The following is a 25,022-nucleotide window of genomic DNA, read 5'->3' as shown; positions in this document are numbered from 1 at the left end:
AGATGGCGGGCAGGTGCGATTTTGAAAATTGGTCAAAAACGTTGGTGCGGATGGATGGCGGACGGATGATGAGTTTTGTGATGCGGTTGCGGATGAAATAATAGCCCATCCGCGCATCTCTAGTCATGAGTATGATTTACCAAAGCTTGATTTTTTTTCTTATGTGGTGGAAATGGGCTTCTAGATCACTAGAAGAAAATTGTTTGGGGAAAATCTTTTTAAGAGCCTTTTTGAAAGAGGCTTCACCTGTTTGTTTTTTGTGTTTTTTTATTTTATTTTTACTAGCGGGCTAGCTTAAAAAAATGAACAAATGTAACAGAGTTTTTCAGTGTGATATAAGGTAAAGAAACCAAATGTATTATGTTTTGGACATTTCTGTTTTTCCCCCATAAAGTACATTGGAGCTGGTCTTGCATGCCTAGAAAATAGCGCAACCAAGATGGCCACCGAGTGAACCGACCTGCTCTAATAAACATTAATATGTTAATTTCTCATAGATTGAATCACTTCTCATAGATTTTTTTCACTATGGCCTCTATATGTTTTCTTGCTCTCATAGATTTTTTTCACTATGGCCTCTATATGTTTTCTTGCTCTTCACACACACACATTCTTGTACATCTATCTTTATGAGGACATTCATTGACACAATACAATATCTAGCCGCTTACCCTAACTTTACCCATCACAACTAAGTGCCTAACCCGAACCCTTACCCTAAACCTACCCTTAACCTAATTATAACCTTATCCCTAAAACCAAGTCTTGACCCTCAAACAGGCCTTTAAAGGTCCCGTTCTTCGTGATCCCATGTTTCAAACTTTAGTTAGTGTGTAATGTTGTTGTTAGAGTATAAATAATATCTGTAAAATTATAAAGCTCAAAGTTCAATGCCAAGCGAGATATTTTATTTAACAGAAGTCGCCTACATCGAACGGCCCGTTTGGACTACATCCCTCTACTTCCTTCTTTAATGACGTCAGTAGAACAGTTTTTTGACTAACCTCCGCCCACAGGAATGCTCCCTCAACTCTACCGAAATTCGTTTATGCACTTGCGCACTTCTTATAACTTAGGCTACTGTGTTTACTCAGCTCTTAAGGTGATTTTCTGAAGTAAAACTGACGCTTCATCTTTTGTGTGATGTACAATAAACTTTATTAAACTCATCAGTATATGTTTGATCATCATTCGGACCTGGTCCGAAACAGCAGACTTGTAGGCTATTAATAAATAATGGGTACATACAAGCAGATGACAAATACGTTATAATAACCGTAATTAAACTACTAAACTATACCTGTTCCATCTTTATACAGCACTCTGACTCTGTAGGCATTATTGTCCGACTCGAAATGAACACCGTTACTGAGAGTTTCTGATATTATCATCATTCCGTGAGATGAAATTGTCCTGAGAGACTGAGCGCGAGCTCGTGAGGCTCCGCCCCCTGGGTCGTCCAGCAGCAGCTCATTTGCATTTAAAGGGCACACACTAAAACAGCGCGTTTTTCTGAGTCCCAAAAAATGACAATTTAAACATGCTGTAAAAAATGATCTGTTGGGTATTTTGAGCTGAAACTTCACATACACACTCTGGGGACATCAGAGACTTATTTTACATCTTGTGAAAAGGGGCATAATACGGGACCTTTAAAGGGGTCTCAGAGAGTGAGGACCGGACAAAATGTCCTCACTTTACTCTCTTTGTCCTCACTCCAATGGTCTAAAACTCAAACTGGTCCTCACAAACATAGTAGTACAAGTACACACACACACACACTAATCTACTTTTGAAGACACCCTCTAATAAATGCATAAAAAGGGCACTCTGTGACCTCAGCAGTGACCTATCGTCTTACATCCATTTGCGCTGAAAATAAAACCTATAGATGTGACCTGATCATTAAAAGGCCTATTTTATTTTTACCATCACAGTCTGCCAGGGAGAGACTGACATAAAACATTAATGAATATAACCCCAATGAATTAAAGGTCATAAGTTGATGGCCTTCTTAATCAGGCCCATTTATTTTGAATGATTTTTGAAGAAAGAAATTAATACTTTTATTCAGCAAGGATGCATAAAATTAAAAGTGACAGTAAAGACATTTATAATGTAACAAAAGATTTCCGTTTTTATTTTTATAAATGCTGTTCTTTTTCAAATTCAGCTTTGACATCACAGGAATAAATGACAATTTAACTTTGCTGTATTTTTAATCAAACAAATGCAGCCTTGGTGAGCATAAGAGACTTCTTTGAAAAACATTACAAATCGTACCGACCTCAAACTTTTGAACTAGTGTACATAGAGATTTTTCTTTCTGGATGTTAATACAATACCAGGCAAGATTGCCCCAGCACGTGTCAATTCTTCAGACTCTTTACCTCTCAGCTGATGGAAAGGGCGAATTTCATGCAACACCTGTCAGTGTTATAAATGGACGCCTCTTGGGAAGCTTACATGACTGTCTTATTGCAACCAGGCTCATTAAATGCCTAAGGTTACCAAAATATTACACTGGCCCTGCCAGGGCATAACACGACTCAGATGCAACACTGTAAAAAAATATTGCTGTGATTATTTATCACAACTTAAAATTCAACATTAGAATAAGTAATAATGTGTTGTTTCAAGTTAAAAAAAGTATGTGTGTTTGTGCTTGACTTAAAATATTAAGTGTGTGTGTGTTTAGTTAAGTCGTTATAACTAATTGCAGACATTTTTTACAGTGAATGTCTTGGAGAGCAGTGCATGGCTGTGTCATAGCCTGGTAATACTGTGATTTAAAGGGGTCATCGGATGCAAAATTCACTTTTATATGGTGTTTGCATATAAATGTGTCTTTGCAGTGTGTGTGGACACAACCACCATGCAATAAAAAAAATCCATTGACTCAAATCCTTTTAATCAAAAAGCCTAAACGGTCTCAATAATCAAGCCGTTGGGAATTTCTGAGCAATATGAAGTCATATTGCTCATGCTCTGCCCACGACCACTGACGGACTGTCCGGTATTAGCATATTTCCCGTATTAGCATATTTCCGCCCTCAGCCATTTGTATACTGTCCCCCAGGCAGCACTTTAGTGTCTTGTGTCGACACCCCCCATGGAAGTGAAGGGGGTGGATTGGAATCCACTGCTGCTTCAATGTATATGTAATGAGTGATTATAATCAAGGTATTAATCAATATTTTTCCTTCTAAATATCAAAGGAGTTGAATGACTTCTCTGGAGATTTTACTTTGTTAGAAGTCACCAGTGTGATTACTGAAATGTTCTTTTCATGTATTCTTTAATGTCAGTATTTGATATCTGAATGCAGTAACAGTGCTTGCTTATTTATCCCGGCTTCAAGAAATGAAATAGGGACTGGTTTTGTGTTTGAGAAAGGTCTTCAACGTGTTAAAACATATAGGGGTCATTGAAGTCTATAGTTTAAGGGACCATTTGTCCTATCCTGAGAGAAAGAACTTGTTATCTTGATGTTTTGAGACGAGACTCCTGTTTATAGTTAGAGCCTGGCCAAATCCAACCTTGGAAAAGCTGTGTGTCGGTGTGTGTGTTAGTCTTCTTGCTTACAGGTTAAGGAACCACTGGCATTGTTGGAGATTGACTGAGTTGTTGTTCGAGACATGCTGACACCCAGCAACCCAAATCTGCGACCTGGAAGGTCACGGCGTGTCTAACTTCAGGGTCCGAGTGTCAGCTGCATTATCTATGGAGATATGCTTCAGTCTATCTGTAGGCCTATATGTGTGGAAAATGACTATGTTTATCAATTTCTTGGCCAACGAGAATCATTCAACCTGTAAGCAAGGACGTAGCTTAGACCTTGGAAATGGTGTAACTGCTGTGATCTTTGTAACTGTAAGCGGGGCGGCCTACGAACTCCTGTGTGAGTCTTGAAGCTGACTTCTGCTCATGAAACTGCAAACCATCTTCAGTAAAACTTTTCTTCAGTTTTTTTATAATTCTGACTCCGGGTCTTCTTTCAAACATCTGGTCCTTGGGTCCTAAACTGTTAACCCCTAACAGAAAAGAGGGGTGGGGTGAGCAGTTGCTCATTATCGTTTAAAGAGACAAGCACCGAAACGGGTCGCTGTGAACAGAGCTGTTTTTGAGGAGGTAAAAACGAGGTTGTTTTACACAACCATTGAGGAATTTTATGTATGTTACAAACTTTACATGAATCATACCAACTTGTGGAAAATGGGCATCCGATGACCCCTTTAAAGGACTAGTTCACCCAAAAGTCGCCATTAGATCGCCCTCATACTGTATGACTTTCCTTCTTCTGTGATTTTTTAAAAACTAGCCACTATTTATAAATATAGTGAAAGTGAGTAAGTTATAGGACTGTCAAGCTCCAAAATGAAAAAGAACCATAAGATTTGGTCATATAATTAGTCCATATGACTAATGCACTAGCCTACTGTATATTCTGAAGCCAACCAACAAAATTCACCAAAAATCTTGCCATATACTCTTGAAAATCATACACTCTTCCAAAACTGGGTTTTCGCAGCGATGCAATAGAAGAACCATTTTTGGTTCCCCAAAGAACCTTTTATGGAACACCATTTGACTGAAAGAACCCTTTTTTCACTATAAAGAATGTGGAATGGAAAGGTTCTGTGGATGTTAAAGTTTCTTCATGGAACCATCGATGCCATTAAAAAACTGTTATGGTTCAAGGTTCTGCCATTCAGCAAAGAGATTTTTTTCATTAAGAACTTTAATTCCCTCACTGTATTTGGCTATATGATTCTCTCGAAATTAAAAAGCATCTAAAAGTAACAGGTTCTGCAGAACAGCAAATTGGTTTCTTTGTCCTATTGATGGTTGGAAATTCCTAGATGGTAAAAGGTTCTTTAGGTTCTAATTGGAACCTTCATGTAGAACCTAATTGGAACCTGGTCTTAATAACCACACTGGGATGATCTGGACTGTTTTGACATTATAAACATTTTTCACTTGTCTTTTTTTATTTCATGCAGAATGTTGGTGGAGGTCAATATGAAATAAACTTGGGAATTGAGAAATAAAAAGACACCCAACCCAAATCCTGAAGTCACCAGGTCCAAAGGTCAGCCATTTTTCTATACTTGCAAAATTAGAAAGGTCCATTTCTTACACGTTTACTATTGTAATAAGTAATATCCCAAGGGTTATGTGATTTTCTTTAATCTTTACACCCTCTGAATATTGTATGTTGACTTATGGCCCACACGCTGAGTCAGATCTGGGTCTCAAATTGTATTTTAATGGAGTCACATTAGAGTTATTGCATTATTCCAGATTACATCTTATCAGAAAGCTCAATTCACTCTTCACACCAGTCCATCTCAACTTGTACTAGGCCTGTGAGAGTTGTGTATATATATAAAGGGTGATGTTGTGAATGCGTTGCGTTGACAGGTTTTGGTGATTTCTTGTCATCATCTCTTTTCTGGAAACCTTTCCATAGGGCTGCTATTTAACTTTATTTTTTATCCAAGATAATCTAACACAGTTTAGCTATTTTCATGCAATAATTCATTCAAGTGTGCCCTTTTAAAAGATAGGAAGTAAACCAGTCCCTGAGGAAGCAAGACTGCATTGACTCCGTACCTGGTAATATGCTTGTTTTGCTTGTGCTTTTGTTAGTTAAAAATAGAGATGCAAACACTTTCCACCCATCAACAATTGCAAGCAATTGTGTCTTTTACGTTTATTGCATCTAACTGCAGGTGTTGTAAAATGTGGAAAATATGAATACACTGTAAGAAATTTTTTATCGAATTTTAACCATTTAAAGTCTTTCTACTTTAAAAGTTCAGGTTTAAAATGTTCTATTGTTTGTAATTATTTACACTGTAAATAAAAGTTGCTTCCTTAAATTTTTAAGTACAATTAACTTTTATGTTTAAGTCATTTCAACTTGAATTACATTAGACTGACTTAAAAAAATTTGTTGAATCTTGTATAATTTATATAAAAAAGCTGAATATTGCTTAACCTATTTTGACGAGTTAAAGCAATGTAAAACACACATGTTGTCATATTATTGATCATATATTGTTTCTACAGTTTAGCAGTTTTTGAATGTATATTATTAAAGAGTCTGGACCTAAATCTTGATGTCATTCATCTACCCAAATGCATTTCCCCAAGTGTCCACAAGGGGACGCTCAGTCTTCAGTACTGCTTTTACACAGTTTTATCCTATATGAATCAAAAAGCTCAACAATATCTGGAAAATATAAGCAAACATTTAATCATTTACACTATGGTTGCTATTATTATTATAACCAACAACAAAAAAGCACTGGAACAGGAATCAGCGTGCAGATATTAAATAATTTATTCTGATGATAGTGAGAACTGATGAGAGGACAGTAGCCTATCCTTTCTTTCCAAAGCTGAGCATCCTTTTCCTCCTCCTGTAGATACCATAATGTGATTACACTTCTGTAGTCTTTATATAATGTTTAAATAACAGATATGTAGCGTTTGGGAACGTTCTCATGCCTTTCTGCTCCCCTTAAGCAGAAGCGGCATCACTAGGGAGTGAGAACGTGATTGAATTCCTGGCTGTACGGTCACGTCACAGCTCTGAAGTCGTAATGAGGACACAACGGGCCTTCCGTCTCATATCTGTCTGTCTCTACTAGAAACACCAGAGTCGAGGGGTGTAGGAGAGAGCGACTGAGAGGGTGGAAGTGAGCTGAGAGAAGATATGGTGAGACGTTAGAGAAGAAGAAGAATAGGGTGAATTAGGGAGGCCGGGGCTAGTTGTCACACATTATCTTTCAGAGTGGGCACACATGCCTTAAAGTCTTGTTTTTAAAAAAGCTACTCAATATTTCCACCATTCCTGCCCAGTATATATATATATTTTTTTACTGTTATTTAAAAAAATGTTGTCAAGGGTGACAACATGCCCCAATAGCAGGATGTGATGTCTCAGTGGAACAGCCTATTGTAGTTTTTTTTTTTTTAGCACAATTTATTTCAGGTCAATAAGATTTTTATGTTTAAAGAAAGAAATTAATGCTTTTATTCAGCAAGGATGCATTGAATTGATTAAATGTAACTGTACAGACTTACATTGTTACAAAAAAAAATCTATTGTAAATCATTGATAATAATAATAAATGTTTCTTGAGCAGCAAATCATCATATTTGAATGATTTCTGAAGGATCATGTGACACTGAAGACTGGAGTAATGATGCTGAAAATTCAGCTTTGACATCACAGGAATAAATTACATTTTACAATATACTCAAATAGAAAACAGTTATTTTATTTGTAATAATATTTCACAGTATTACTGTTTATTCTGTATTTTTGATCAAATAAATGCAGCCATGTGAGCACTTCTTTCAACAACATTTAAAAATGTTAACAATCCCACTATTTTGTACAGTATAGTGTATAAGGTTTCATTTTAGCTGACAAATGTTCTATTTAATTATTGTACAAAAAAATAGTGTGCAATTATGGCTTAGATAACTCGCCCCATTATCCCATTTCTGACACCACAAATCAAAGTGGTGAAAACTATAAACTTTGTCCTCCGAGGCCGTATTACAGAAACATCCTTCCTTATCTGATCGGTTACCATGGCGATTTGAGTTAGGAGTCAGATCTTAACTAAAGATAGGAAGTTACTGTAATACAGCCACTGATCTGCAGTAATCCTGTGGCGGCAGTTCAGAATGAGAGCCATTATTACCTCATCCAGCCAGGATTCAACTACCTTAATAGATGGAAAATGTGTGATGGTAAAAGTTGCTCTTTGATGTAAGATTTCTCAAAAGAAGGTCGAGCTGGTCTAATATGAACATAAATGGTCATTACATCATCTCTTATCAAGGATACAATTTTTTTTTAAGTAGGCCTATATAAAATATCCTAAAGCTGGTTTTGAGGATGGAGAAGAGAGGATGAGTGCAGAGAAGCACTAAAGCAATTACAATTTGCATTTTTAATCATTTTTTTGTCTTTAAACAGTCTACATTTACTTGAGAATGAAGATAATTGGCACTGGATTGGTTTCCCTCTTGTTTTAAGCACAAACTTATACATTTAGTTTAGATTTATCCTTAAAACAATAAAAATGGCCAGCTTAATTCAAGATTTTTTTGCATAAAAGTCTTAATTTCTTTAAAAAAAAGTTTTACCTCTCAAGTACATTTACCGTTTTGAAGGGTGTTTTAATATTATAATGGAAAATAAGAAAGTAATTTTTTTTTGCACTGTAAGAAGCCAAAGAATAGGCTGTCAGTCAATATCTGAATTTATTTTTGATGTACTGTTCAAAAGTTTGGAGTTTTTTTTTTTTTTTTTTAAATTCTGTTTTCCATTTGAATATATGTTAACATCTAATTTATTCCTGTGATGGTAAAGCTGAATTTTCAGCATCTTTACTCCAGTCTTCAGTGTCACATGATCCTTCAGAAATCATTCTGATATGCAGATTTGCCGCTCAAGAAACATTGCTTATTATTATCAATGTTGAAAACAGTTGTGCTGCTTAATATTTGTGTGAAAACCACTTTTCTTCAGGATTCTTTAATGAATATAGATTTTAAAAACAACATTTGTAACATTATAAATGTCTTTACTGTCACACAATTTAATGCATCCTTAATGAATAAATGTATTCATTTCTTTAAAAAAGAACCCAAATATTTGAACGCTGTTGTATTCGAAACATTCTTGCCTGAAGCAGTGCACTTTCCTTCTCAAGGTCCCTCTGATATGCGTAGACATATGTCATGGCATTGCCCCCCTTGACTTCAGAATGAAGCAGCATGTTATGGTAGCGCAGGAGAACGCCTGCTGATGCATCTGCCATCCCATGTGTGTTCCTCACCCAGAGCCGTCCAGTGTCTGATGCATTTCTCCTTCAGGCTGTGGCATGTAAGCGATCATCCCAGCCAGCATGAGGTCTCGCAGCGACGTCTGGACACTGTCCAAATGTGCAGTGGCCTGTAATGCAGTGGAATGTGATTGGATACAATTGCCTCGATTGTCTGAATGACAGCTAGAAACTGCCTCATTTTGAGCTCATTCTGTCCAGTAAATCAGATTTGCCATGAACACTGTTAACTGGCCCGTTTGGTTTCATTTATAACACATTAACGCTAAGATTAAAATAATGTGGGTGTTAGAAACTGACTTGTTTACAGGAGAACATTTCTAATTGCATTCATTGACTGAAAAATATATATTTTTGAATGTTTTTGAAAGAAGTCTCTTATGCTCAGTCACCAAGGCTGCATTTATTTGAACAAAAATACAGTAAAAAACGTAATATTGTGAAATATTATTACAATTTCAAAGAACTGTTTTCTATTTTAATATATTCTAAAATGTAATTTAATCATGCGATTCAAAGCTGAATTTTCAGCATCATTACTCCAGTCTTCAGTGTCACATGATCCTTCAGAAATCATTCTAATATGCAGATTTGATGCTCAAGAAACATTTATCATTATCAATGTTGGGAACACTTTGTTTTATACAATAATAATCACCATATTTTTGTGGAAACAGTGTTACAGTCTTTACTGTCACTTTTAATCAATTCTTGGCATCCAGTTGCTGAAAATTTTTTTTTACTGACCCAAACATTTGAACAATAGTAAAACTGAACGGTTAAGAGCTTGATTTGTGAAAACAGTGGGAAGTATGTGTGTAGGATTGACTGAAAGAATAAAGCTCAATTTGAACTGACTCAAGATCAGTTTCAAAGCATTTGTTTGGTGTAACGTTAGAATAATTTTGAAGTGTAGTAGTGAAACAGATGTTGGTACACAGGATAGAAGTGTGGCTCAAAAATGACTGTGACTGTGGCGCCGTTTACGGCAGCTGAGATTGTTGAAATCATAAACACAGTCATTACAAACCTCCAAGGTTTTTTTAATAGCCTGGTTCTTTATGATAATCTACAGTGTACTTTTTCCAGATACCAAACTATAAATCCACCGCCATTCATTGATGCTGGGAATACTATCATAGGGGTGGTAGGATTTTTTTTTTTTTTTTTTTACGGTTGTTTTAAAGGTACACCCACAAAGGGATAGTTTTCTCACATTTACAGCCATTTATTAACGACTATGAGAAATATGTGTAATGTGGCATTTTCAACACGGCATGCAAAGGAAGGTAGACGCGAGACTGAGACCCTCCCCCAGTGGCCTGGAATAGTTCAGCTCAATCACAGAAAGCTCAATTCTCAATGGAAGCCCGTCCCGTGGCTCCGCCCCCTCCTGTCCTCCACACCAGCAACCAGCCGTTTAAATGTTAACTCTTCGTGTGCACGCTGCTAAAAAACCTTCCTCAGTATTTTTTTTTTTTTTTTTTTTTTACTCTCTCAGGGGAAAAATAGGTACAACATCTCTCACTGGGCCAATATCCTTTCAAAAAGTACATCTTTGTACCTAAAGAGTGCATATTAGTAGCTTAATAAGTGTACATATTGGTAAGTACATATTAACAAAATAGTAGCCTACATTAGAACCTTTTTAAAGGGTAGCCTACCATCCCAGTAACGGCTTCAGATGCTAAATGACAAAATTATTAAGTCTTATTTTCTGAAAAAATAATCAAAATTAAGTGAGTTTTGAAATCATGAAAGATTGTTAGAAACCTCAGTTTTTTTTCATGCCAAGAATTCAAAAAATAACATCTATTTTTTTGTGGAAAAAAAACCATTATATTCAGCATTTGAAATGTGGCAGCGAGCTATAACGCACGTGTTTTTTTCCCGCTTGTCTTTTATGTGTTTGTTAGAGGTTGAATTCATATCAAATACTGCCATATTACTTCTGAATATGATGTCTACTTCATAAATTGTAGGGACATTATGGAAATATACGGTTCATATCCCTCAAACCAAATGGAAGAGTCTTTATATAAGGTGAGTTCAACTTCACACACCATGTCGAAATTACCGTAACGATTCTGAACTGTAAAAAAGCTTCACATGCTTGTAGAACTTGTAATTACAACGTGTAAACTGGTAATTTTTTGAGAACTACGACTTGTACCACCTGACCACTACAGATTTAAGGTGTGTTGGTTTTGAAGGGCCGCTGTGCAGACCGATCGGTGTATGACATCAAATGTATGAGCTTTATTTACGGTAATTATGATATGGCGTGAACGCAGCAAAAGTCACCAATAGAGCCTGGATATCATCTAGTGGAAAAGTTTGTTACTGCGCCCAAACTAAATCTAACTGAAAGCTAATTTTTTAAGATATCTAGAATTTGGAACACAAAATGTTCAGATTTTTGGCCTTGAATTTCTCGCAGTTTTCGAGTCAAACAGGTTTTGTAAAATATATATTTCACATAAAATATAAAAATATATCCTTTTATATTTAAAGTTTTCATAAACTTAAACTTCTATAACTTTTTTTAAATTCCACTTTCATAATTGTTTTCACATCTACAATAATCTGCCAAGTGACCAAACTTACACTGTAAAAAGAAAAGAAGGGTTGCTGCCTCAGTAGCCCCCTTTTATAATGTAAATATGATTTAATGTATTTGTTTTTGTTGAACCTTTAATATAATGGTTCGGTGGTAAAAACTATGGTTAAACCGCGAGGAAGGCTGTTGGCGTCTTTGTGTCCATCTGCTTACAATTGCTTCTGATTGACACATCTGTCTACTTCCCAGCTATTACCCCCTCCTCTTCCATGCTTATTTTCTTTCCCTCATTTCTCTTCACTCTTTCACGTCCTTTACTACAGTGATTCCCAACCTGGGATAAGTGTACCCAGGGGATATTTAAGTAGATTCCAGCGGGAAAGATTTTCATTTTGCTTTGTTAAAGGGATAGTTCACTCCAAAATGAAAATTCTGTCAACATTTACGCAACATCATATAATTTCCAAACCTGTGTAACCATTTATTCTGCAGAACACAAAAGAAGACAACCAACACTGGAGCCCATTAAAAAACACTGAGACATTTCTTAAAATATCCACAGAAGAAGGAAAGTACAGGCTTGGAACGACTTGAGGGTGAGTAAATGATGACAGAGTTTTCAGTTCCTTTTTAAGGAATTAGTTTGTGAATGAGATTTACACAAATATTATGTGGTTGACACTTTCAGCGTAATATATGGGCCGCTTTAATGCATTTCATTTTTTTTATTTAATGGTATGGATGCATTAGTCAGTCATGGCTAACTTATGCAGCGAGAACGGGTGTCTTCAAAAGGGTGGTTATAGAGAAAAAGCAAGCAATATTTGGCAGGTCATGTGATCTCATCTCAATATGGTGGGCCTCATAATGAGGCGACCCAATCCATGTAAAATAAACGGCTCTCATCAGGCTACTGACATGACTGGAGTCTGGACTGCACTTCATTTTAATTAATTACATATTCAAAAAAAGTACTATTTTCTTATTTGTAAAACTTTTTTAATGAGGAAATTATTGAAGATAAGCCTTATTAATGATAATGCTAAACGATATTCCATTGCCTTACTGAGCGGGGCATCCAGAAGGCAAAAAAGGGTTGGCAAACACTGCTCTAGTGTATCTCACTTTTTGGCTATCTGAAAACAAGCAACTTTTGAACTGTTTGTTTTGAGTCGGAGCAAGATGAGGGCTTCACATTGAGACATGATTTTAACGGCCCACAACTTGAGAACTCTTACCCCTCAGTTTGGGGTCTGGGATTCATTGTTCCTTAATCCTCCTCCTCCCCCCACCTTCACATCACCCTTTTTTTCCTTCTTTCTTTCTCTCTCTCTCCCTCTCTCTCTCTCTCTCTCTCTCTCTACTTCTGCGGCCCCTGACCCGCCGTTTCTCTCTTTCTCTCCCTACTGCTATAGAAGCCAGATGAGAGCACGAATACCGTCCCACCCTACCCCCCTTCCCTTCTCACTTTTCTCGTCTTCCTCTCCCCCTCTTGTGTCTTTTTTCACTCCCTGTGAGTAACAGAGATGGAGAGAAGGAGCGAAAGGAAAAAAGAGAAAGCTCCTGTATCCCATGAGCCCCCCAACAAGCCATTGACGTGTATGTTCACAAGTTAGACTTGCGAAAACTCCCCAGTGTTGGAGACTATCTAACTAAAAGTAACAAAGAAACTAATTTAAAGGTGATGTGTGTAATTTTTCATTGCTTAGTTTCTCCTTTTAATATTGAGAGCCAATTATAAATAATGCATAAGTAATGGTGTGAGTTTGGGGTGGGACTATCTGTTTATTGACCAATGGCAGATGGGGGAGTGTTTGAGGAAACCTGTGTAAAAACAGTCATTATTTTTCCGTTTGGGGATTCCATTAGCGTTTGAATTTTATATGGTTATTTTGTCATCCAACATTAGAGTCTGATAGTCTTAAGGAAACAAACAAACAAACAAAAAAGGTTCTCAGTCGTGTGGAACTCTCTAAGCAGAATTTCATCATTTTGTGCAAGCATCTTTGAATCCAAGCGAACTGAGGCAATGATCATTCGCAATGTACTAGAATCTCTCTCTCTCTTTAGTAGCAGTGTAGGAGGTCTGATTCATTTAATGAGTCAGTTGGTTCGAACGAGTCATTTTAATTAAACAGATTAGGAAACTGATTCATTTGAACTGGTTCTCAGTCATGCATGTGGTCGTTCTGTGCAGCGTTTCATTATGTTGCACACACAGCCTTGAAACTGAGCAAACTGAGGCAATGATCATTCGTGCTTTACTAGACTGTCTCACTCTATCTTTAATATTGTTATAGGAAGTCTGATTCATGATGAGCTGGTTTAATGAGCTGGGTTAAAATGAATCAGTACTCAGTTGAGCTTTTTCGGTTTTTTTTCAATAGTGAAACACATTGTTACACTTAAAAGGTTCTTTATTGGCTTTGATGGTTCCATGAAAAATCCATGAAACCTTTCCATTCCACAAACGTTTCTTTATTCTGGAAAAAGTTTCTTCATATTGTTAAAATGTTCTTCATACTAAGAAAAAATAAAAGGTTCTTTTAACTGTTCACTGAAATGAATTACGGCAAAAACAAAAAAACAAAAAACTTTTAGATAATTTATTTTTAAGAGTGTTTTATTTATACATTAAGTTTATTTGTTTAGTGTTTAATATAAATTAATTTGTATTAATTTTAGTGCTCTCAGTTGATTCAAATGTTTAATAATTTTTTTGCTCCAAACCTTTAGTTTTTAGAAATTATTAAAAATATAGATTATAGTATTAAATTTAATATATGCATTGGTGACATTATATAAAAATGAACATCGTTAAACATATTTAATTAATTGCATATACATATTTAATTAATCGCATATGTTAACGGTCTAACTTTAACAGTCCTTGTGTTAATATATTACATTTGATGCTATCAACTAATTGATATCCGTATGGACTGCTCTTTTTAATAATATATTCTGATCATTTTATTTAAAAAATATAATCCCCCCCCCCCCCCTTTATATCGCAGCTTGTGTAGTTTCTTTCCCCAAAAACATAACTTGTAGTTAAAGCTTGCCAAGACAGTTTCAAAGAAGCTTCCCCAATGCTGAAGCTCACACTTCAAGATAGTATAGAGAGATATGGGGTGTGAATGATGTTGTTGGGCTCAACAGCGTCCGGTAAGAGAGGGCTTGAGTCTCAGCGAGAGAAGCGAGTTGTTAACACACGAGTGTGTGAGAGTGTATGTGTGCAGTGAAGGGGGATGGCTGCCTTGTTTGTAGCTTGTCAGCAATTGCCTGAGACAAGCTTCCCCTGCATGTGTGAAAGCTGCTTGGCTTGAATGCACGGACCGTACCAAGTGGCGTCAAAAGCGAAGGGGGGGACGGAGGCGAGAAAAAACGATCAGACTGGAGACAATAGGCCCCTGAAGTGTTCCCCCCAAGTTGCTTTGATGTTGTCCTAGTGTCTAGATGCTGAAGGGGACCGGGGACTGCAGGGAAGAGCAGCCCTTTGTGTGGATGTGTGTGCACTTTTTGGGCCAGCACGGACAAAAGGGAGGGGTACAAAAGCCTGGGGAGAAATAAGAGAAGAAACAAATGATGAAAACCCAAATGATCCTGAACGTGTTTTTGTATGGCTGCTGTGTGTGAGAGGGCACACAGAAAGGGAGAAGAGCGAGAGAAATAGGAGGAGACGCTCATACACGGGGGCTGATAGAGTGACAGAGAAAGAGAGGGGGTGAGTATTGTATCTTCTTCAGCACCAGATCACTCTTTTTTTTTTTTAAATTCGCCTTTCTTACTTTATCTCTCTCTTTTGTTTTCGAGGGGGGTGGGTGTGCGAAAAACGAGTAGACCCAGAGTTGGTGCCGAAGTTGCGTGCTGCTATTATTGTGGTTATTCCTGGTTGGAGCGTCTACGTGAGCGTGGGTAAAAACAATTACGCTCCGTTATTCTTAGTCCTTGAAAAGATATATGGATATGTGGAAAGAGCAGGGGGTGAAGGGGGGAGTGGATGGTTTGGAATGTGTCATTGGATAGTCTGGATGAGTTGCCCTCCATGCCAGTATAAACCTCCTCTGCTCTCCTCTCATTATTGTCTGGTTATTCAAGCAGTCCATGTGTGTGATGGCTGCAAAGCAACAAGAGCTTTTCTCTTTCTGTATGTGTCAGGATTGTCACTCTCGGCAGCGAGTGAATTGTGCAATGATTGGAGCCGTGTGTGTGTGTGTTTGGGGGCGGTTCTATTCTGCTTGGGGGGTTTCTCAGTCTGTGCCCTCCATGGTGGTAGCAGACTGCTTTTACACTACCAGCTGTTCCGAAAACCTGCAGTGATTTTCTCTTTCTTTCTGCCCGTCTCTGACTCTAAAGGTTATCCAATTGTCACCGGTGTGACATGCACATGCAATTTCTGTTGCTTTTATATGGTGTATAAACCAGTTGTTGGAAAAGTAAGGTAGTTTACTCTCTGTAACTCAGGTTTCCTAGTTGTAATTCAAATTTGAGAGGACCTTCTAGTTTCCTATTTACAAAAATTTAGGCATCATGTGAAACACTATTTTTCATAAAGTTCCAAAGATTGTGGAAATTATTGAGTAATAAAGGCAGTAGGTCAGTAATTGATGACTGATATATCATTATAAAGTAGATAGTTTGGTAACACTTTACAATAAGGTCTCTTAATGTTAGTTAATGTATTATAACATTACCGAACAATGAGCAATACCGTATTTATTCATGTTTTTTTAACTAAGTAATAAAAATTAACTAGGTAAATAAAAACTCAGATCTATTAAATAATCCATTAAACTACTTTTAATTGAATTAATGTATTCGTAAATATTGAATTCAGCATTAACTATGCTTAATAAATGCTTTAGAAATATTTGTCATTGTTATTTCTTGTTAACAAATCGAACCTTATTGTAAAGTGTAACGAATGTTTTGACTCTAAATTCTGATTGGCTGAGCCACGTTTCAAACCCACTGTAAAATTGTGATAAACATACAGTTGTGACTACACTTTGAATATTAATGTGTATTCTATATAAAGTTGAGGTGTTTTTGGCGACAGTAAACATAGATTTAAAACTATTTATTCAAAATGCATGTTGCTACTTTATAAAAGCATTACAAAACCTTTAAACTACAACTTAAATCTTTACTAAATCCCTTACTATGGCTTCAGTGGACCATGTAATGTATGTATGAACAGCAACAGTTTTATAAATGATGTAATAATAGTTTGTATTGAAATATTTACAGCAACACAGTTTAATAGATTTTTATGATGTTTGAGATGGAGCAGAGGAACATGAACATAGTGTTTTATTTGATGTGAATATAATGGTTATATGTCCCCTGGGTTTAAGAGCAATTACACGCAAACTGAAAGTCAAGTGGAATAAAAATAACAGTGGTTTGCTAAAGCTCATTAATCATGTTTTAAAAGCATCACACATGCCAATAGAGAATGTAAATGTATCCTGCAGTTTTGACAGCTTCATTGTTTATTTATTTATTTATTTATTTTTTGCGGTTGATGTCTTGCTTGACAGCGAGAGGTCGTGACAGAGGACATGAGAAAGGTAAAGAGCACAGGGTCAAATGTCTCCTTCATACCTCGCTCTATGATGATTTGAAATGGAGGTGACCGATATTTTGCCAAGTACGACGTCTTTCGAACAATATTCCTGTCAATCCAACCATAATCTTAATTATTATATGCCTAAAACCAGGGGCCGGTTTCACAAAGCTATTTTAGACCGGTCTATAGTGTTAGACAAGTCTAAAATTTGCTCATAGACTAGTCTAATGCAAGTTAGACTGTTTCACAAAAATAAAGACTGACTTAATTTAGACCAAAAAAATTAGACACCTTACCCCCAGGCTAACTTGGGTCTAAGACTCTATGTTACCTTGGCAACCAGCAGTAACAATCAGTTACAAACTGCCAAAAGAAAAGGGAAAATGGCTCATAATTTAAACATTTCTTCCAGTTATTACATTCCCAAGTAAAATGTCCTTGTAACTGTTAGGGCCGTTACATAGTCAACGCGAGCAACGATCGACGCGCTCCCTTTAGTCTGAGCAGTGGACGCAAGCGTCACGGCAATACACCGCTCACGCAACTGGGGGTAGTAGAGTCATAGTGGAGTCATAGCTCTGAACGCCCGTCTATTTCGCTTCAAACGCTCGCTTTATATGCGTGTCCTATTCGCCTTGGACGCGCGAATGGATTCAAAATGTTCAAGCGTCGAACTAGACGCGATAGACGCAAATTTGACGCTCTATTCGCGTTTGGTGTGAATGCTGCAACAGGCTGCGATGTCAAGATTGCAATGCTGAAGTGTGTGTGTGTCAGAGAGAGAGAGAGGCACGGGCGCGATCGAACAGTGGAAACATAAAAACATACGGCGTCATTTATACTTCTCCAACAAACACATATTTTCCGCTGGGGTAAACTGCACTGAGCGGTTGAAAGCGCTTACTCGATCCGCCATGTTTTTTGTTTTGAAAAGTGTCTTATTTTACCCAGAATGCATTGCAGTGTAGTCCTACTTAAGATAGTCAGAGTCTTAAGTGCTTTGTGCAACGGTCTGATTTAGATGTCTATATGAAGTCTGACTATCTACTATATCTAAGCCATAGTCAAAGTCTATCTTTGTGAAACCGGCCCCAGAGGCCACCAAATTCAAAAAGTTTGACGTGGAATATTTCAACTTAAGACACAAGTTTAACAAGCACCTGTACACTCTAAAACCAGCTTGACTAGGCTGGGAGACCATCTTAGACCAGTAAACCAACTTAGTTACTGTATTTCTATCCTTCACAACCTAGTTTTAGTTAGCAGCAAATTAAATCTGGCTGAAGTTTACGCTATAAAACCAAGGCCACCAAATACCATTTTCCGTTCAAACTTTGATATTGAATATTCCTTCTTCCTGCCATAAAGCGGATGAAAACAAAGGCTGTGAGGGATAGAGTTCTGTTCAGAATGACATACACTGGTTTAATCTGGTCTAGCTAGTCTCCCGGCCTGGCCAGGCTGGTGTTCATCTGGTTTAGCTGGTCAGCCATCTTGTTTCCCAGTTAAACCAAGTTTAACAAGCACCTGAACACCCTAAAACCTGCTTGATTAGGCTGGGAGACCAGCTTAGACCAGTAAACCAGCTTAGTTACAGTATTTCTATCCTTGGCTGAAGTTTACGCTTTAAAACCAAGGCCGCCAAATACCATTTTCCGTTCAAACTATGATATCGTCACCTTCCTAAGATAATTGCCTAAGTCATTTTTTCAGGTTTCTCAGAAAACACAAAAAACTGAACCTAACTTCAAAGGTTGAGTAGATCTTCATTCTCATTGGCCCTCATTTATCAAAAGTGCGTACACCAAATTTCCAGCGTACACCTGGCGTACACCCAAAACCACGGTGACTTTGAGATTTATCAATATGGACGTTGGCGTACGGCACGCTCAAATCCTATGCCAGCTCATGAGGTGGTGTACGCACGTTATGAGTTAGTGCGGAAATGCGCAGAAAAACAATTCCTAACACCACAAAACGCACTGACAAACTAAAAGATATGATATATTATGACCCACTGTAAAAAAACAACAGCATAGTAATTATAAACTTCAGTGTTTATTTTTGTGCAACATGGACTTCAATGTTTAATTTGTGTGACTTTACCAAAGCATTTGATTTGTAGGCATATGTATTCCTTCAGTTGCGAGCCTGTGCGCTTTACCTGACGTTTCAAGCCTTGTTTATACTTTCGCCTGGCTCCGCAGCGCGAGTCTCCGCAGACTGTGCGCGCACCTCCCCAAACGACGAGGCTTTTTTACTCGACGCGCTCGCCGTTGTACTATTCTTTGAAACAATGGTTAGGCCAGGGTTAGGCCCGGCAGGTGCGCACGGACTGGGTTCAGTAATGAAAGGCTTTCAATGACCAAAAAATAATTCGGACTGACAAAATAATAAAAATGACATACTTCTTCTTTTAAATAATAATAATAATAATAATAATACAAATAATAATAATAACGACATTCTTCTTCTAAATAACAATAAGCGTCATTAATAATAAAAATCATAATAATAATAAGAAGAATATTACAAATTGTCATGCAATTATTAATGTGAATGAATGGTACTCCACATCACATCATCATCACTATTGTACACCCCAATACATGTGACGTGATACGAAATTAAATGCTAATTGTTTCAAAACACGTGCTGTAAAATAATGCATTGTGATAGGTCATTTGCTCATCCAAGTTTCTCTTCTTTGCCGTCTTCCGTGTGTCCATGGCGTAAAATGAGGGCGTGGGGGAAGCGGAGACTTGAATATATAGGGGCGTGTTATTCTAATGACGATCGTTTTCAGCCGCGGCATTTATCAAGGGCAGGTATTGCGTACACCTGGATTTCAAAGGTACGCACAGCTTCATAAATCAGGCGGTGAGAGGAGTGTAAGCATAATCTTACGCCAACATATACGCCCGTTTCTACGCAAGAATGATAAATGAGGGCCATTGTCTTTTGACTTAGGCAAAATAAAATGGCCTAAGTCACACTCTTGACATAGGCCATTATACTACAGGGGTAAAATAGCATGATCTGTTCAACTGAGGATGTGGGTGACTTTACCAGAGGTGACCAGCATCATGAGGAGATGACTTATGCAAAAAAATCATTTTTGTCAAAGGCAATTATTTTAGGAAGGTGACGATATGGAATATTCCTACTTGTGTCCATAAAGCGGATGAAAACAAAGGCTGTGAGGGATAGAAGTCTGTTCAGGATGACATACGCTGGTTTAATCTGGTCTAGATAGTCTCCTGGCCTGGCCAAGCTGGTGTTCATCTGGTTTAGCTGGTCAGCCATTAGGTGTCCCAGCCAAACCAAGTTTAACAAGCACCTCCTGAAAACACTTAAACCAGCCTAACTGAACAACTTTCAGTTTCAGCTGTAGTTCTATACTTTTTTGTTCGCGTCAAATTAAATCTGTCTACGCTATAATCCGACATGGCGAGATCCATCCACATGCCTTTCCAATAAATACCAAGAGTGTGCCAATGAGGGAGGTAGATTGCAGGGTTTGGACTGAGAAATGGAAGGAATAAGAGGCCTTGGAGATCTGCTACCGAAGGAGGAGAAGAAGAAATGGAGGGAGGGGTTGGGATTTGATCAGTAGGATGGAGAGATGTGCCTCCAGAGAGAGCACCAAAGGAAATAAATGGATTTATTCTTCACAGTTGTCAAATATCCAATGCATAAATTACGAGTGTGTTAAGGGGACGGCTAATAACTCATAGCAAACATAAAACACATTTAGTTAGATGACAGTTTAGTTAATTCTGGGATGCGCGTGTGCACGGTCATAATTGTTTCATTATTTCATTGGAGACAAGGCGCATCTCGGGCAGCAGGGATTTTCGAGCCGTAAAAAAAGAGAAAGATTCCCAATCTCTCTTTTGAAAAGCATCCCTCTTTTCAGTGCCCTTGCCTTCCGATGTATCCTCTGCTCTAATATCTTTCTGAATAGGTGGAAATGTGCACGCTAGCCTTGTGTGCCTAGCCGCCGAGATGATTGCAAATTCATTTAGAGGTGCCTATCACACAAAGATGTGGGGATGGAGGGAGAGATGGAGGGGGTGGGGTGCAGAGAGATGATGCCTTGGGTTTTTTAAAGCACATTTGTATTCATGTCATGGAGGAGGAGAGCGCAGAGAACGAGAGAGGAGGCGGCTACCTTAGCGTGACAGACGTTAGGAGGAGGCTAGCCAGATTAATATGACAGGCGCTAGCAGAATGCCGAACGCCTGGCTCAGGTCGAGTGCTGATGTCACAACCCACCATTCGCTGATGTAAAGTGGAGCAAATCTGCTCGGAACACTGTGTCAGAACTCTGACGTAAATAATTCAATCGCAGCGGGGCGCTGTCACCGGCTGGCTGCGGCATTTGCACTTTGTTTATTTTTTGGACTGAACTTGGCGATAATCGTCAGTTATATAATGAAGTATTTTGCTTGTGTAATAAATCTAAAGTAAAATGCTTGAAAACCACTATTGAGTAGCATCAATGGGCCACTTTACCACAACTAGCAGTCGCAGAAATGCATTGTGGGAGCATACGTGTTAACATGGGTGTTCAGAGTGTTCGGGTATTTGTGTGTAAGCTCAGTATGAAAGATGGCAATGGAGATGTCATTTATTGTGGTTTGGAGGCTCTGGTCACAGCATCTTCATACTTCTAACGAGTGTCTCTCTCTCTCTCACAGCCTCCTGTAAATCACAGCTTTCGCTACGCTCCACTAGTGACACAGGACATGCTCGCACACTCCAACGACCGATTACATCAGGCGCCTCACACACGCACATACACAGTGAAACCAAACTACTGATTTAAGGAAGAGAAAGCATCACGTCTCACTCTTTTCCTCCCCGTCTCTCGTACCTCTATGTTTCTTGAAGTCGTTCTCCCTCATTTTCTCCTATCTCATTCTTGGTTTCTGTGGCTGTCTGCCTCTATTTTCCTTTCCTGTCTGTCTCGCTCTCTTTCTCCCTACTTTCTTGGTTTCATTCCCCCTCCTTGTCTGTCTCACTTTCCTTCCCTCCCTGTCTGTCTCGATTTCTTTCTCTCTCTTTCTCTTTTCCTACCATCTCCCTCTCATTTCCCCTCCATGTCTGCCTCACTTTCTTTCACCCTCACTATTTTCCTCTCTGTCTGTCTCTCATTTTCTCCCTGTCTGTCGCATTCTTGTTTTCCTTCTCTTATTTCCTCAGTCGGTCTAAATTTTTCTATACCGTCTCACTCTCATTTTCCCTACCAGTCTGTCTCACTTTCTTTCACCCTCTCTATTTTCCTTTTCTGTTTGTCTTGTTTTCTCTGTCTGTCTCATTTTTGCTTCCTTTCCCTCTTTCCTCTCTGTCTATCTTCATGTCTTTTCTTTCCCATCCCACTGTCTTTTCCCTGTCATCCCTCTTTACCTCCCATCTCTCTCTTCCTCCCATTCTTTTTCCCTCTCTGCTCGTCTTACTCTCGTTTTCTCACCCTGTCTCTCTCTATCTCCCACTCCTACTCCCTTACTCTTTCCTTCCCTGTCAGTCTCCCTTTTTATCTCCTTGTCTTTCTCCCTCTCTGCCCGTCTCACTCTTGTTCTCTCCCTCTCTCTTTTCCATCCCTGTCTCTCTGGCTCTGCCGCCCACACTGGGCTCATCATTGATGCGTTTGATGCGTTTAGCAGCACCGCTGAGCAAGAGACGCAGGCCATCGATTGGCTGCGTAATCGACATGGATTTTTGCCTAAAGTGGTGAAAAATATGCCATGGCTATAGCCAAGCAATTTCTCCAGGCTTCTCCAGCCAGGAAGGAAAAAGACCCCAGCAGCTCTATAATTGATATGGAGATCAATTTTCCTGCTTTGGACTGTACAGTCTTGCACTGACCGGCCCAGTCAACCGTGCAGCTTGTGGCTTCTGTCATGATAGAGGGCAGATGAAATGGTGGGAAGAGGATGAGGAGAGACAGAGGAGAGGGGGGCAACATATCCTTGTGACAATGTGGTCCATCACTACTATGCTGCTGTGTTCGTGCTCTGGAGGTTTGGATGATGAGGGACCAGTTTTTACTAGCATATAGTAAAATGCCAACCAACCGACATGTGATCGGCTAATGCTGGCAACACTCTTCGTCTGTCCCTAGTGTTCATACCTCTTTTTTTCCTTCTCTTCCTCCTTAATAACTTCACCATCTGTCTGTGAGACTGCAGAATCATTCAGGTCAGAAACAAACCTTGTCCTGACTGTCTGCGTCTTGCCCATTAAGACCAGAGGCCCTCCGCTACAAGCCAGACATGCTGCATTGGATGCCATCTTGGCTCAAGTCATGGCCACTCCACCTGGAGCCATTTTGGCTCCGGTTCCTGTAGTAAGACCAGAACATCTAAACATAAGCGCTCAAATCCAAAGGTCCAGGGTATTGCTACTCTGTGCTGTGCATCGATTGGCAGAGGGCTCCCTCATGGGCCAGTGACATCTAGGGCTGGGTATCGAGTTTCGATACTTTTTAGGTACCGATCGAATTGCCTCGATACTATCGAGTATCGAAAAATGACATGTTGTTCGGTACCAGATTTCGATACCTAAGGGGTTAACTCGTCAACGTCAGTGCTCAAACAAATACATATGAAATGCACAATGACACACATAAAGTCGCTCACGCACATACATGTGTAGAGTTTGCGTAACTCTACACACACGAGAAGCGCGGAACTCTCCACGCACATACTCATATGAGACGCGCGCACGCACAAACTCTCCACGCGCATACGAGACGTGAGCACACACACAAAACTCGCGCACATACTCAATGAGACGCAAGCACACACACACAAACTCTCCGCGCACATATTCATGAGACGCGAGCACACACACATAATACCTTAAAGATGTGGAAAAGTCGATCAAAAGTGTGGGTACATTTCTCCAGGCTCGATGGCAACAGCGCGCGATGCAGTATTTGCGGTAAAATAATTGCTGCAAAGACCGGTACCACGACAAATATGATGAAGACCTTGACAGTGCACGGCCACGGAGTAAAAATAATAGCAGAAAGTTGCTTCGCCTTCTACTGGTAAATGAAGAGGTACCTTGTTGATCACTCTGACAGTGTTTATATTGCAATAATAACCTACTGAGTGTACACAGCCGTTCAAAAATGTGTTGGTCAGTCAGAATTTTTTTTTTTCAGTAAGGATGCATTAAAGTTATCAAAAGTGACATTAAAACGTGTAATGTTACAAAATATTTAGTTTTTAAATAAATGCTGTTCTTTTGACATTTTTATTCATCAAAGAATCATGAAAAAAAAATTATCATAGTTTCCAAAATATTAAGCAGCAAACTGTTTTCATATTTCTGAAGGATCATGTGACACTGAAGTAATGATTTTGAAAATTCAGCTTTGACATCACAGGAATAAATTACATTTTGAAATATATTCAAATAAGATTTTAAATTGTAATACTATTTCACAATATTACAAGTTTTACTGTATTTTTTATATATAAAAAAAAAAATTCAGCTTTGGTGAGCATGAGCTCTTTATAAAACATTTTTTGTTCCTTTGTGCTTTTTTTTGTTCCTTTGTGCACTGGCTAAGGAGCATGAGTCAAACTGAAAAAATAAAACCAACATTTTCTGAGGTAATGTGTTATGTAATCTTGTTAAAATGGATTTCATAAAATTGGTATCGAAAAAAGTATCGCTAGGAACCGGTATCGAAACTGAGGTATCGAAAATGGCACCAGACCGAAAGATTTTGAACGATAACCAGCCCTAGTGACATCAGGCGATTGGAGGTGGAAAGCCGTCTTGGCTCCCGTCTCGGTGGTTAAACCTATGACCATATTGGAACCTGTTTTGGAAACAACCAATGCTCATTCGGATTTCGCTGTTGAACAGCACAAAACGCACAGTGATCGTTTACCATTTAGATCCCCAATGTGTGTTTATTTGTATGTGTGTGGGTAAGAGCAGACTCATTTAAAAAATGAAAGACAGACAGAGGTTTCTTAGAAGGAAGAGAAAT

The 25,022-nt window shown here is 38.5% G+C and overlaps 1 protein-coding gene across 1 annotated transcript in view; it reads left to right on the top strand.

The window, feature by feature from the left end:
- The first annotated feature begins 14,900 nt into the window (after positions 1-14,900).
- Positions 14,901-25,022, top strand: part of bcl9 (BCL9 transcription coactivator) — a 107,199-nt gene continuing 97,077 nt past the window's right edge. Inside the window, exon 1 of the mRNA XM_084106927.1 lies at positions 14,901-15,160. The gene's annotated coding sequence lies outside the window, so the exon portion shown is untranslated. The remainder of the gene's footprint in view (positions 15,161-25,022) is intronic.

This window comes from Abramis brama (genome assembly GCF_963993115.1).
Source record: "Abramis brama genome assembly, chromosome: 2".
NCBI lineage: Eukaryota > Metazoa > Chordata > Actinopteri > Cypriniformes > Leuciscidae > Abramis > Abramis brama.
Note: the sequence above shows the minus strand (reverse complement) of the source record. Positions and strands in the feature narration are given on the sequence as shown.